This window comes from Rattus norvegicus, chromosome 4, assembly GCF_036323735.1.
Source record: "Rattus norvegicus strain BN/NHsdMcwi chromosome 4, GRCr8, whole genome shotgun sequence".
NCBI lineage: Eukaryota > Metazoa > Chordata > Mammalia > Rodentia > Muridae > Rattus > Rattus norvegicus.
The window spans coordinates 99742358-99758394 of record NC_086022.1 but is presented as its reverse complement, the minus strand read 5'-3'; positions in this window follow the sequence as shown (position 1 = coordinate 99758394).

Below are 16037 nucleotides of genomic sequence, written 5' to 3'. Positions count from 1 at the left end.
TGACAAAATTCAACACCCCTTCATGATAAAAGTCCTGGAAAGAATAGGAATTCAAGTCCCATACCTAAACATAGTAAAAGCCATATACAGCAAACCAGTTGCTAACATTAAACTAAATGGAGAGAAACTTGAAGCAATCCCACTAAAATCAGGGACTAGACAAGGCTGCCCACTCTCTCCCTTCTTATTCAATATAGTTCTTGAAGTTCTAGCCAGAGCAATCAGACAACAAAAGGAGATCAAGGGGATACAGATCGGAAAAGAAGAAGTCAAAATATCACTATTTGCAGATGACATGATAGTATATTTAAGTGATCCCAAAAGTTCCACCAGAGAACTACTAAAGCTGATAAACAACTTCAGCAAAGTGGCTGGGTATAAAATTAACTCAAATAAATCAGTTGCCTTCCTCTATACAAAAGAGAAACAAGCCGAGAAAGAAATTAGGGAAACGACACCCTTCATAATAGACCCAAATAATATAAAGTACCTCGGTGTGACTTTAACCAAGCAAGTAAAAGATCTGTACAATAAGAACTTCAAGAAACTGAGGAAAGAAATTGAAGAAGACCTCAGAAGATGGAAAGATCTCCCATGCTCATGGATTGGCAGGATTAATATAGTAAAAATGGCCATTTTACCAAAAGCAATCTACAGATTCAATGCAATCCCCATCAAAATACCAATCCAATTCTTCAAAGAGTTAGACAGAACAATTTGCAAATTCATCTGGAATAACAAAAAACCCAGGATAGCTAAAGCTATCCTCAACAATAAAAGGACTTCAGGGGGAATCACTATCCCTGAACTCAAGCAGTATTACAGAGCAATAGTGATAAAAACTGCATGGTATTGGTACAGAGACAGACAGATAGACCAATGGAATAGAATTGAAGACCCAGAAAGGAACCCACACACTTATGGTCACTTGATTTTTGACAAAGGAGCCAAAACCATCCAATGGAAAAAAGATAGCATTTTCAGCAAATGGTGCTGGTTCAACTGGAGGGCAACATGTAGAAGAATGCAGATCGATCCATGCTTATCACCCTGTACAAAGCTTAAGTCCAAGTGGATCAAGGACCTCCACATCAAACCAGACACACTCAAACTAATAGAAGAAAAACTAGGGAAGCATCTGGAACACATGGGCACTGGAAAAAATTTCCTGAAGAAAACACCAATGGCTTATGCTCTAAGATCAAGAATTGACAAATGGGATCTCATAAAACTGCAAAGCTTCTGTAAGGCAAAGGACACTGTGGTTAGGACAAAACGGCAACCAACAGATTGGGAAAAGATCTTTACCAACCCTACAACAGATAGAGGCCTTATATCCAAAATATACAAAGAACTCAAGAAGTTAGACCGCAGGGAAACAAATAACCCTATTAAAAAATGGGGTTCAGAGCTAAACAAAGAATTCACAGCTGAGGAATGCCGAATGGCTGAGAAACACCTAAAGAAATGTTCAACATCTTTAGTCATAAGGGAAATGCAAATCAAAACAACCCTGAGATTTCACCTCACACCAGTGAGAATGGCTAAGATCAAAAACTCAGGTGACAGCAGATGCTGGCGAGGATGTGGAGAAAGAGGAACACTCCTCCATTGTTGGTGGGATTGCAGACTGGTAAAACCATTCTGGAAATCAGTCTGGAGGTTCCTCAGAAAATTGGACATTGAACTGCCTGAGGATCCAGCTATACCTCTCTTGGGCATATACCCAAAAGATGCCTCAACATATAAAAGAGACACGTGCTCCACTATGTTCATCGCAGCCTTATTTATAATAGCCAGAAGCTGGAAAGAACCCAGATGCCCTTCAACAGAGGAATGGATACAGAAAATGTGGTACATCTACACAATGGAATATTACTCAGCTATCAAAAAGAACGAGTTTATGAAATTCGTAGGCAAATGGTTGGAACTGGAAAATATCATCCTGAGTGAGCTAACCCAATCACAGAAAGACATACATGGTTTGCACTCATTGATAAGTGGCTATTAGCCCAAATGCTTGAATTACCCTAGATCCCTAGAACAAACGAAACTCAAGATGGATGATCAAAATGTGAATGCTTCACTCCTTCTTTAAATGAGGAAAAAAAATACCCTTGGCAGGGAAGGGAGAGGCAAAGATTAAAACAGAGACTGAAGGAACACCCATTCAGAGCCTGCCCCACATGTGGCCCATACATATACAGCCACCCAATTAGACAAGATGGATGAAGCAAAGAAGTGCACACCGACAGGAGCCGGATGTAGATCGCTCCTGAGAGACACAGCCAGAATACAGCAAATACAGAGGCGAATGCCAGCAGCAAACCACTGAACTGAGAATAGGTCCCCTTTTGAAGGAATCAGAGAAAGAACTGGAAGAGCTTGAAGGGGCTCGAGACCCCAAAAGTACAACAATGCCAAGCAACCAGAGCTTCCAGGGACTAAGCCACTACCTAAAGACTATACATGGACTTACCCTGGACTCTGACCCCATAGGTAGCAATGAATATCCTAGTAAGAGCACCAGTGGAAGGGGAAGCCCTGGGTCCTGCTAAGACTGAACCCCCAGTGAACTAGTCTATGGGGGGAGGGCGGCAATGGTGGGAGGGTTGGGAGGGGAACACCCATAAGGAAGGGGAGGGGGGAGGGGGATGTTTGCCCGGAAACCGGGAATGGGACTAACACTCGAAATGTATATAAGAAATATTCAAGTTAATAAAAAAAATAAATAAATAAAAAAAAGAAAAAGAAAAAAAAAGAAATGTAAATAAGAAATAATCAAGTTAATTAAAAAAAAACAAAAACAAATGTTTAGAGAAAGAAGAGGAGAAAAAAATACTTTATGGACCAACTGCTACATAGAGTTAACATGCTGAAATATTTTTGGTGTACTGTGTAGAATGTTATTAAAATTAATGTTATCTAAAAAAAAAAAAAAAAGAATCGACAAATGGGATCTCATAAAACTGCAAAGCTTCTGTAAGGCAAAGGACACTGTGGTTAGGACAAAACGGCAACCAACAGATTGGGAAAAGATCTTTACCAATCCTACAACAGATAGAGGCCTTATATCTAAAATATACAAAGAACTCAAGAAGTTAGACCGCAGGGAAACAAATAACCCTATTAAAAATGGGGTTCAGAGCTAAGCAAAGAATTCACAGCTGAGGAATGCCGAATGGCTGAGAAACACCTAAAGAAATGTTCAACATCTTTAGTCATAAGGGAAATGCAAATCAAAACAACCCTGAGATTTCACCTCACACCCGTGAGAATAGCTAAGATCAAAAACTCAGGTGACAGCAGATGCTGGCGAGGATGTGGAGAAAGAGGAACACTCCTCCATTGTTGGTGGGAAAGCAGACTGGTAAAACCATTCTGGAAATCAGTCTGGAGTTTCCTCAGAAAATTGGATATTGAACTGCCTGAGGATCCAGCTATACCTCTCTTGGGCATATACCCAAAAGATGCCTCAACATATAAAAGAGACACGTGCTCCATTATGTTCATCGCAGCCTTATTTATAATAGCCAGAAACTATAAAGGACCCAGATGCCCTCAACAGAAGAATAGATACAGAAAATGTGGTACATCTACACAATGGAATATTACTCAGCTATCAAAAACGACGAGTTTATGAAATTCGTAGGCAAATGGTTAGAACTGGAAAATATCATCCTGAGTGAGCTAACCCAATCACAGAAAAACACACATGGTATGCACTCATTGATAAGTGGCTATTAGCCCAAATGCTTGAATTACCCTAGATGCCTAGAACAAACGAAACTCAAGACGGATGATCAAAATGTGAATGCTTTACTCCTTCTTTAAATGAGGAAAAAGAATACCCTTGGCAGGGAAGGGAGAGGCAAAGATTAAAACAGAGACTGAAGGAACACCCATTCAGAGCCTGCCCCTCATGTGACCCATACATATACAGCCACCCAATTAGACAAGATGGATGAAGCAAAGAAGTGCAGACTGACAGGAGCCGGATGTAGATCGCTCCTGAGAGACACAGCCAGAATACAGCAAATACAGAGGCGAATGCCAGCAGCAAACCACTGAACTGAGAATAGGTCCCCCGTTGAAGGAATCAGAGAAAGAACTGGAAGAGCTTGAAGGGGCTCGAGACCCCATATGTACAACAATGTCAAGCAACCAGAGCTTCCAGGGACTAAGCCACTACCTAAAGACTATACATGGACTGACCCTGGACTCTGACCCCATAGGTAGCAATGAATATCCTAGTAAGAGCACTAGTGGAAGTGGAAGCCCTGGGTCCTGCTAAGACTGAACCCCCAGTGAACTAGACTATGGGGGGGAGGGCAGCAATGGGGGGAGGGTTGGGAGGGGAACACCCATAAGGAAGGGGAGGGGGGAGGGGGATGTTTGCCCGGAAATCGGGAAAGGCAATAACACTCGAAATGTATATAAGAAATACTCAACTTAATAAAAAAAATAAAAAAAATATATTGTGTATAAACTTTTGTCTGCATAGCAAAAATAAACATGTGAGTATAAGAGAGAGATGCTTAAAATCATGTAGACTAGCCTCTTCCGTTCTTTCAGTCAAAATCTTTCCAGTTTCACAGATGTTCTCCCACCTGACATATAAATTTCAGGGGTCTAAAGCTCACATGTTCATCCTGATAGAAGAGACTAGTGATTTTACATATGGGCAGAAAGAACATAGACTTCAGTTACATCCTTTCTCCGTTCATACACTTTATCTCCCTCATGCCCTAACCAGGAATGCAGAGTATTAGAAGCCTTAGTTACTGAACATGACAACTCACTGTGAGAGTATGAATTTAGGAGATTGAAAAATTCAAGGCACGATTGCTGCTGAACTTTTGTTTCAGACTAGGAAGGGTAGGCCCTCCTTGTGTACCAATATGCAAAGGTCATGGTGCATGAAAGTAGTAAAGGTATAAAAAAACAATTATTCATTGTTTTCATGTGTGAAAAGACACAAAGAATAGCTTCAGTGTCATAGGGAAAAGTGGCAGAATAAAATGTTTTGGAGGATGAATGTTTTAAGCAAAATGCTTAAAAAATCACCAATATGTAAAGGCAGTACTTGAAACCCTGAAACTATTAGTAAGCAGTTATACAGTATAAATAAATTGGAGAGAATAATGATTAAAAGAAATCTTACTCAGGTAGTTTATTGGGAGATGAGCAATCGTGCATCTTGCAGCTTTCTAGATAATGCTACATGGTCCTGATCTGAAAAGTCAGAACAGTAAAGAAATACTTGGCTGTTTTTGTGCATATATGGTACTATCCTAAACTTTAAACAATGTCAAATGCAGGAGACAGAGAGTTAATTAAAACAAAATAAATTACTCTCCTATGTGCAAAAGCAGTAAACAAAACTACTAAGAAGGTATTTCTTAAATATTTATCACATAAGCATAAGAGAAAAATAAAATTCAAACTGACAACACTATTAAATGGGCTTGTGAAAATATTTGCAAGTTATGGAAAAGTGTCTCTCGTTGGTCATTGGTTATTTTAATATGTTTTCTGAAAACAGTTTTATAGGTGTTATTTATACATCATTTATGAGTTTCTCATACCTCTGTGAACTGGTCATATTGGAAAGTTGTAAGAGAAGCATGCTTCACAGGAACAATACTCTGGCCATGCACACATTTTCATCAGCTGAAGTGAATGAGACAGTACTCTGCATTCACTTATCGAAGCATGCTATTTAATAGCACCACTATTAATCTTACTGGCCCTATAAAGGACAGCAATTCCATATTCTGGGAAATGCAGAAAACTACCAGAAAGGAAGTCCAAATCACAGGTCAAACTGTAATCTAGATGATGATTCCACAAATATTAACAACAAACAATTCATTGATTGAATTGATATGATTTTGATTAGAAAGCTAAACAGGAAAATATCTTCTTGCACACTGAAACATTGGTGCCTAAGGAAAACATCCTCAAGATAAGGTCTGGCCCCTTCTTCCTGACACGAGTCAGAAAAAGTAGAAGAAGCAACGAAACTATTTCTATGTCCAATATGGTTCTCCTGGTGTTGATCTGAAAATTCAGTAGGAAGATTGTAAAACTGATCTTCACATACTGACACTGGGAATCAAACACCTTAAATATAGAAATATAGTTTCTTAGTGTTTAGAAGTCTTGAAAGCAGAAGATCATGTACCAACAGTTACTCATTGAACACTGTTTTTATATTTGTAACTGGCCACATCCATGACTGGATCTCACAAAGCTTTTCCTGATACATGTGATCAGTGAAACATTGCCTGCCATTGCTCCTTTTCCCTGTAACATCCAATGTAAACTTCACTCATTGTTAAACTTTTCTCCACCATTGAAATTTGTGATTCATCATAAGAATCAGGAGGCATCATGGGAAAGAGACCTCACCGCCTGGTCAGGTGGGCACTCCTGAGGCTGCAGAGCGGAATACACCACCAACACTGGCCACCCCTGCCCACATCCCTGACCCAAGAAGAAACTATATAAGGCCTCTGGGCTCCCGTGGGGGAGGGCCCAGGAGCGGCAGGACCCCTGCCTGAGACACCTCCAGAACCTGAAGGAAACAGACCTGATAAAAAGTTCTCTGCACCCAAATCCCATGGGAGGGAGAGCTAAACCTTCAGAGAGGCAGGCAAGCCTGGGAAACCAGAAGAGACTGCTCTCTGCAAATACATCTCGGATGCCAGAGGAAAACACCAGGGGCCATCTGGAGCCCTGGTGCACTGAAGCTCCCGGAAGGGGCGACGCAGATCTTCCTGGTTACTGCCGCTGCAGAGAGCCCGTGGGCAGCACCCCACGAGCGAACTTGAGCCTCGGGACCACAGGTAAGACCAACTTTTCTGCTGCAAGAAAGCGGCCTGGTGAACTCAAGACACAGGCCCACAGGAACAGCTGAAGACCTGTAGAGAGGAAAAACTACACACCCGAAAGCAGAACACTCTGTCCCCATAACTGACTGAAAGAGAGGAAAACAGGTCTACAGCACTCCTGACACACAGGCTTATAGGACAGTCTAGCCACTGTCAGAAATAGCAGAACAAAGTAACACTAGAGATAATCTGATGGCGAGAGGCAAGCGCAGGAACCCAAACAACAGAAACCAAGACTACATGGCATCATCTGAGCCCAATTCTCCCACCAAAACAAACATGGAATATCCAAACACACCAGAAAAGCAAGATCTAGTTTCAAAATCATATTTGATCATGATGCTGGAGGACTTCAAGAAAGATGTGAAGAACTCCCTTAGGGAAACACAGGAAAACATTAATAAACAAGTAGAAGCCTACAGAGTTGAATCGCAAAAATCACTGAAAGAATCGCAAAAATCCCTGAAAGAATTCCAGGAAAACACAATCAAACAGTTGAAGGAATTAAAAATGGAAATAGAAGCAATCAAGAAAGAACACATGGAAACAACCCTGGATATAGAAAACCAAAAGAAGAGAAAAGGAGCTGTAGATACAAGCCTCACCAACAGAATTCAAGAGATGGAAGAGAGAATCTCAGGAGCAGAAGATTCCTTAGAAATCATTGACTCAACTGTCAAAGATAATGTAAAGCAGAAAAAGCTACTGGTCCAAAACATACAGGAAATCCAGGACTCAATGAGAAGATCAAACCTAAGGATAATAGGTATAGAAGAGAGTGAAGACTCCCAGCTCAAATAACAGTAAATATCTTCAACAAAATCATAGAAGAAAACTTCCCTAACCTAAAAAAAGAGATACCCATAGGCATACAAGATGCCTACAGAACTCCAAATAGATTGGACCAGAAAAGAAACACCTCCCGTCACATAATAGTCAAAACACCAAATGCACAAAATAAAGAAAGAATATTAAAAGCAGTAAGGGAAAAAGGTCAAGTAACATATAAAGGCAGACCTATCAGAATCACACCAGACTTCTCGCCAGAAACTATGAAGGCCAGAAGATCCTGGACTGATGTCATACAGACCCTAAGAGAACACAAATGCCAGCCCAGGTTACTGTATCCTGCAAAACTCTCAATTAACATAGATGGAGAAACCAAGATATTTCATGACAAAACCAAATTTACACAATATCTTTCTACAAATCCAGCACTACAAAGGATAATAAATGGTAAAGCCCAACATAAGGAGGCAAGCTATACCCTAGAAGAAGCAAGAAACTAATCGTCTTGGCAACAAAACAAAGAGAATGAAAGCACACAAACATAAACTCACATCCAAATATGAATATAACGGGAAGCAATAATCACTATTCCTTAATATCTCTCAACATCAATGGCCTCAACTCCCCAATAAAAAGAAATAGATTAACAAACTGGATACGCAACGAGGACCCTGCATTCTGCTGCCTACAGGAAACACACCTCAGAGACAAAGACAGACACTACCTCAGAGATAAAGGCTGGAAACAAGGACCCTGCATTCTGCTGCCTACAGGAAACACACCTCAGAGACAAAGACAGACACTACCTCAGAGTGAAAGGCTGGAAAACAACTTTCCAAGCAAATGGTCAGAAGAAGCAAGCTGGAGTAGCCATTCTAATATCAAATAAAATCAATTTTCAACTAAAAGTCATCAAAAAAGATGAGGAAGGACACTTCATATTCATCAAAGGAAAAATCCACCAAGATGAACTCTCAATCCTAAATATCTATGCCCCATATACAAGGGCACCTACATATGTAAAAGAAACCTTACTAAAGCTCAAAACACACATTGCACCTCACACAATAATAGTGGGAGATTTCAACACCCCACTCTCATCAATGGACAGATCATGGAAACAGTAATTAAACAGAGATGTAGACAGACTAAGAGAAGTCATGAGCCAAATGGACCTAACGGATATTTATAGAACATTCTATCCTAAAGCAAAAGGATATACCTTCTTCTCAGCTCCTCATGGTACTTTCTCCAAAATTGACCATATAATTGGTCAAAAAACGGGCCTCAACAGGTACAGAAAGATAGAAATAATCCCATGCGTGCTATCGGACCACCACGGCCTAAAACTGGTCTTCAATAACAATAAGGGAAGAATGCCCACATATACGTGGAAATTGAACAATGCTCTACTCAATGATAACCTGGTCAAGGAAGAAATAAAGAAAGAAATTAAAAACTTTTTAGAATTTAATGAAAATGAAGGTACAACATACCCAAACTTATGAGACACAATGAAAGCTGTGCTAAGAGGAAAACTCATAGCGCTGAGTGCCTGCAGAAAGAAACAGGAGAGAGCATATGTCAGCAGCTTGACAGCACACCTAAAAGCGCTAGAACAAAAAGAAGCAAATACACCCAGGAGGAGTAGAAGGCAGGAAATAATCAAACTCAGAGCTGAAATCAACCATGTAGAAACAAAAAGGACCATAGAAAGAATCAACAGAACCAAAAGTTGGCTCTTTGAGAAAATCAACAAGATAGATAAACCCTTAGCCAGACTAACGAGAGGACACAGAGAGTGCGTCCAAATTAACAAAATCAGAAATGAAAAGGGAGACATAGCAACAGATTCAGAGGAAATTCAAAAAATCATCAGATCTTACTATAAAAACCTATATTCAACAAAACTTGAAAATCTTCAGGAAATGGACAATTTCCTAGACAGATACCAGGTATCAAAGTTAAATCACGAACAGATAAACCAGTTACACAACCCCATAACTCCTAAGGAAATAGAAGCAGTCATTAAAGGTCTCTCAACCAAAAAGAGCCCAGGTCCAGACGGGTTTAGTGCAGAATTCTATCAAACCTTCATAGAAGACCTCATACCATTATTATCCAAACTATTCCACAAAATTGAAACAGATGGAGCACTACCGAATTCCTTCTATGAAGCCACAATTACTCTTATACCTAAACCACACAAAGACACAACAAAGAAAGAGAACTTCAGACCAATTTCCCTTATGAATATCGACGCAAAAATACTCAACAAAATTCTGGCAAACCGAATCCAAGAGCACATCAAAACAATCATCCACCATGACCAAGTAGGCTTCATCCCAGGCATGCAGGGATGGTTTAATATACGGAAAACCATCAACGTGATCCATTATATAAACAAACTGAAAGAACAAAACCACATGATCATTTCATTAGATGCTGAGAAAGCATTTGACAAAATTCAACACCCCTTCATGATAAAAGTCCTGGAAAGAATAGGAATTCAAGGCCCATACTGAACATGGTAAAAGCCATATACAGCAAACCAGTTGCTAACATTAAACTAAATGGAGAGAAACTTGAAGCAATCCCACTAAAATCAGGGACTAGACAAGGCTGCCCACTCTCTCCCTACTTATTCAATATAGTTCTTGAAGTTCTAGCCAGAGCAATCAGACAACAAAAGGAGATCAAGGGGATACAGATCGGAAAAGAAGAAGTCAAAATATCACTATTTGCAGATGATATGATAGTATATTTAAGTGATCCCAAAAGTTCCACCACAGAACTACTAAAGCTGATAAACAACTTCAGCAAAGTGGCTGGGTATAAAATTAACTCAAATAAATCAGTTGCCTTCCTCTATACAAAAGAGAAACAAGCCGAGAAAGAAATTAGGGAAACGACACCCTTCATAATAGACCCAAATAATATAAAGTACCTCGGAGTGACTTTAACAAAGCAAGTAAAAGATCTGTACAATAAGAACTTCAAGACACTGAAGAAGGAAATTGAAGAAGACCTCAGAAGATGGAAAGATCTCCCATGCTCATGGATTGGCAGGATTAATATAGTAAAAATGGCCATGTTACCAAAAGCGATCTACAGATTCAATGCAATCCCCATCAAAATACCAATCCAATTCTTCAAAGAGTTAGACAGAACAATTTGCAAATTCATCTGGAATAACAAAAAACCCAGGATAGCTAAAGCTATCCTCAACAATAAAAGGACTTCAGGGGGAATCACTATCCCTGAACTCAAACAGTATTACAGAGCAATAGTGATAAAAACTGCCTGGTATTGGTACAGAGACAGACAGATAGACCAATGGAATAGAATTGAAGACCCAGAAATGAACCCACACACCTATGGTCACTTGATTTTTGACAAAGGAGCCAAAACCATCCAATGGAAAAAAGATAGCATTTTCAGCAAATGGTGCTTGTTCAACTGGAGGTCAACATGTAGAAGAATGCAGATCGATCCATGCTTATCACCCTGTACAAAGCTTAAGTCCAAGTGGATCAAGGACCTCCACATCAAACCAGACACACTCAAACTAATAGAAGAAAAACTAGGGAAGCATCTAGAACACATGGGCACTGGAAAACATTTCCTGAACAAAACACCAATGGCTTACGCTCTAAGATCAAGAATCGACAAATGGGATCTCATAAAACTGCAAAGCTTCTGTAAGGCAAAGGACACTGTGGTTAGGACAAAACGGCAACCAATAGATTGGGAAAAGATCTTTACCAATCCTACAACAGATAGAGGCCTTATATCCAAAATATACAAAGAACTCAAGAAGTTAGACCACAGGGAAACAAATAACCCTATTAAAAAATGGGGCTCTGAGCTAAACAAAGAATTCACAGCTGAGGAATGCCTTATGGCTGAGAAACACCTAAAGAAATGTTCAACATCTTTAGTCATAAGGGAAATGCAAATCCAAACAACCCTGAGATTTCACCTCACACCAGTGAGAATGGCTAAGATCAAAAACTCAGGGGACAACAGATGCTGGCGAGGATGTGGAGAAATAGGAACACTCCTCCATTGTTGGTGGGATTGCAAACTGGTACAACCATTCTGGAAATCAGTCTGGAGGATCCTCAGAAAATTGGACATTGAACTGCCTGAGGATCCAGCTATACCTCTCTTGGGCATATACCCAAAAGATGCCCCAACACATAAAAAAGACACATGCTCCACTATGTTCATTGCAGCCTTATTTATAATAGCCAGAAGCTGGAAAGAACCCAGATGCCCTTCAACAGAGGAATGGATACAGAAAATGTGGTACATCTACACAATGGAATATTACTCAGCTATCAAAAACAACGACTTTATGAAATTCGTAGGCAAATGGCTGGAACTGGAAAATATCATCCTGAGTGAGCTAACCCAAACACAGAAAGACATACATGGTATGCACTCACTGATAAGTGGCTATTAGCCCAAATGCTTGAATTACCCTAGATGCCTAGAACAAATGAAACTCAAGACAGATGATCAAAATGTGAATGCTTCACTCCTTCTTTAAAAGGGGAACAAGAATACCCTTGGCAGGGAATAGAGAGGCAAAGATTAAAACAGACACAGAAGGAACACCATTCAGAGCCTGCTCCACATGTGGCCCATACATATACAGCCATCCAATTAGACAAGATGAATGTAGCAAAAAAGTGCAGGCCGACAGGAGCCGGATGTATATCGCTCCTGAGTGACACAGCCAGAATACAGCAAATACAGGGGCGAAGGCCAGCAGCAAACCACTGAACTGAGAATGGGACCCCTGTTGAAGAAGTCAGAGAAAGAACTGGAAGAGCTTGAAGGAGCTCGATACCCCTTATGAACAACAATGCCAATCTACCAGAGCTTCCAGGGACTAAGCAACTTCCTAAAGACTATACATGGACTGACCCTGGACTCTGACCTCATAGGTAGCAATGAATATTCTAGTAAGATCACCAGTGGAAGGGGAAGCCCTTGGTCCTGCTAATACTGAACCCCCAGTGAACGTGAGTGTTGGGGGGAGGGCAGTAATGGGGGGAGGGTGGGGAGGGGAACACCCATAAAGAAGGGGAGGGGGAGGGATTAGAGGGATGTTTGCCTGGAAACCGGGGAAAGGGAATAACACTCGAAATGTAAATAAGAAACACTCAAGTTAATAAAAAGCTCTTAAAAAAAAAAGAAATACTCAAGTTAATAAAAAAAAAGAATCAGGAGGCATAATTTAGTTCATATGATTTATATCTGGGAATTCGTAGAAGCCAGAAGAAGAGAGAATTTAAAATCAAGACAAATCTTCCAACAGAAGAGTACAAAACATAGAATTAGTTTTCTGATAACTTAATATCATAAATACCTTCCACATGGCCTGAGTCACACTGTAGAACTCGTTCAATCTCATAATGCTAACTGATGACAACTTGACAATTCCACATTATCTTTATAAATAGCACAGCATAGATACTCTGCACATTGTTGAGTTTATCATTTGAAGGTTTTTATCTTACATTGACAGAATAAAATATAATTACATGATTTCTCCACTCTAGATACTCCATACAAACCATCTCATATAACATTTATTTTCTTTTTAAAATTCACGGGCTCTTTTTATTAACTATTGTTACATAAATGTATGTACGTTTGTGTACACATGTATATGTGTTTCACACACACACACACACATATATATGTATATTTCATATATTCACATCAATATTCATTTTCAGAAATATGACCTCTACAATGCAACAGCTATTAACCAGAAAGGGTACTCAAGAAAAGAAACACCTGAGCCTTCCTGCTCTGGCAAGTTTGTATTTGGGAGAAAACTCGAAATTTTGGTGACAGTAGGAACTATCCAAATTTTCAAGCTCCCCTCTAGTAATTTTCTGTGTGAAGTCTGTCCCTGAACCACTACCACTTATCATGTCTGCAACTCCAGAAAATCTGTTGGAAACCTGATGGATCAAGATCTGAGGAGTCTGGTCTGGCTTCTCCAGGTATCAATTCAAGTAAGGGTGGTTACTTGTAAGAGACTCTTACTAGACCTGCAGAAGAGGGAAGCAGACTGTCCAGTGGTGACAGGTATAGAGAGTAAAGCCTGGATTGTTACAATTTCTCCACTGGTTTCTGAAATAAGAGAAATAAAAAGATTAAAAAGATATGTATGATTATAATTATACTGTCAATCATTTTTCATTCCTTTATTTAGGTTTTACTTATTGTGATCATGACTTTCATTTATATTATGAAAAAATCAACATAAAATACTTATGTAGAGAGCAGATGAAGCTCTCTAGAAATCACCAGGATCATCTTTCTTAGTGCTTGTCAGAGTTGTCCCCAAGAGCACAGGTTCTCCTCCCTTCACCATCTAAACCTATAAACCTCAAATCCATTCTGGAGAAAAAGACTAACAATCACACACATGAGCAGAACATGCATCTGGATCAGCAGGGCCCCAGAAATTCCTTCCTTCCACAAATTTCTTCTTCATATCTGTTTCTCTCCTAACCAAGGATCCAGAGAACGAGCAGCCCCAGGACCTGAGCATGGTACATCATTCTGAGACCTTGATATGAAGAGTCTTGAGTAGTCATGACAAAAATAGAGACTAGCTTTTGTCTTGGACTTGCAATGTAAATTCCTTCTTAAGAAACAATATGCAAATCCCCTGCTTGGTATAACTGTGAAAAGTACCAACTGTTGGGAGAAATCCACTTTTAAGAGTGAAGAAACATAAGATGTCTTCTATTTTGTAGAGGCACAGATATAGCAGGGGACGGCAGGGAACAGATGGGCTCCAGTGTAACTGGGTGAATGGAGACACATAAAAAATCTCTACAAAGTCTGGGCATGACAAGATAGCATGAAGTACATATATTTTATGTAACTCTGTGTTCTGCTCAGAAAGAGGGAGGAAAATGTTCAGTCAACTGCTTGGTTTCGTCTAGGCTATTCCAGGGAAGGAGTTATTATCTCACCCAGTAGCGTTAATGCTCACAACTTTTACTTATCAATATCAGTGATTTAATATAGTTGAACTAGAGCCTTTGTATGGTAGTTAAGAAATTTTAAATTTTATAAGTACAAGAAAGACAAGAAAGTAAATGGAAAAGACTCTGTCATATACAGTTAAACCTATGGCTATCTCTGAAGTAGGAGAAGAAATTTTCTATTTAAGACTTGTGTTTTCTTCATTACTCCCTCCAGTGTACCAATAATTTAGTGATTATTAGACATTCCATATTGAACATTTTCAGCATCCTATTACTTTCTCATCGTGCCCCACATTTTGTTTTATTATTTTCAATGCAGATGTAAAAGACACTTTTTGCTTCTTTTTAAAATAATAATCATGCAGCACTCTCCAGAGGGATTGAATATTGGTTTTAAGGGGAGATCTTCCCTCACAAGTCTGAGATGCAAGTACAAGATTAAAGCTCAGTTGTGGCCTTGCCCCAAGTGATTACACTCCTTACTTCTCTTTCTCAAAATGAGATTCTGTGTTTATCTGGAGGGGCAGCTAATGATCTGGCAAAATATTTGTCTCAGGGTTTATACTGGTGTAAAGACAATGATTTTCTATATATTTCACTTTCAATAAAGGTATGTTACTTGCATAGAATTGTAAAGTCTCTTAATAAGCCTCCATAAAATATTTTTATAATTATTACAAGGTAATATCACGTTTAGAGATACTAATTCTCTTTGGTAATTACTAATTCAGAAAATAACCATGAAATACTACACTGCGAAATTTGGAAGAGAAGAAAAACTGAAAGATGAATGAAATAATATATTTGGCACCTAGGTTATTGATCATTATGAGGAAAAGTTTAGAGGTGCAGCCTGGACTATTTGTTATCCATGAAATATGCCTCTAGAAACTCTCTCAAATAAGAAGGGGACACCAGGACAAAATTTAGTTCTCCATAAGCTGGGTCAGAGAGGGGGTCCTTTAATATTAGCACTGAATTATTATATATTCATTTATTTTTATAAATGAATTTTATGGCAGAGAACATTTGACCTATAAAAGAACAATTAAAATGCATTAACAAAGCTTGTAGTACCCAGGGCAGCTGGAAAAAAGACACCCAAACAAATGCACCAGTCCCACAATGGGTGACACCAAGGTGTGTTATACATGACAGAAAATTGAGAGAGAAATAGAAGCTGAGCATTTCATACACTGTAGAGAGAGGAGGAATTGAGAACACAATGACATTGAAGAATAGGAAGATATGAGGACTATGCATAATCATCTGAGACCATTAATGTCCTAGACTGCCACTAAGAGGTCTTTTGTCCATAAAAAAGTAG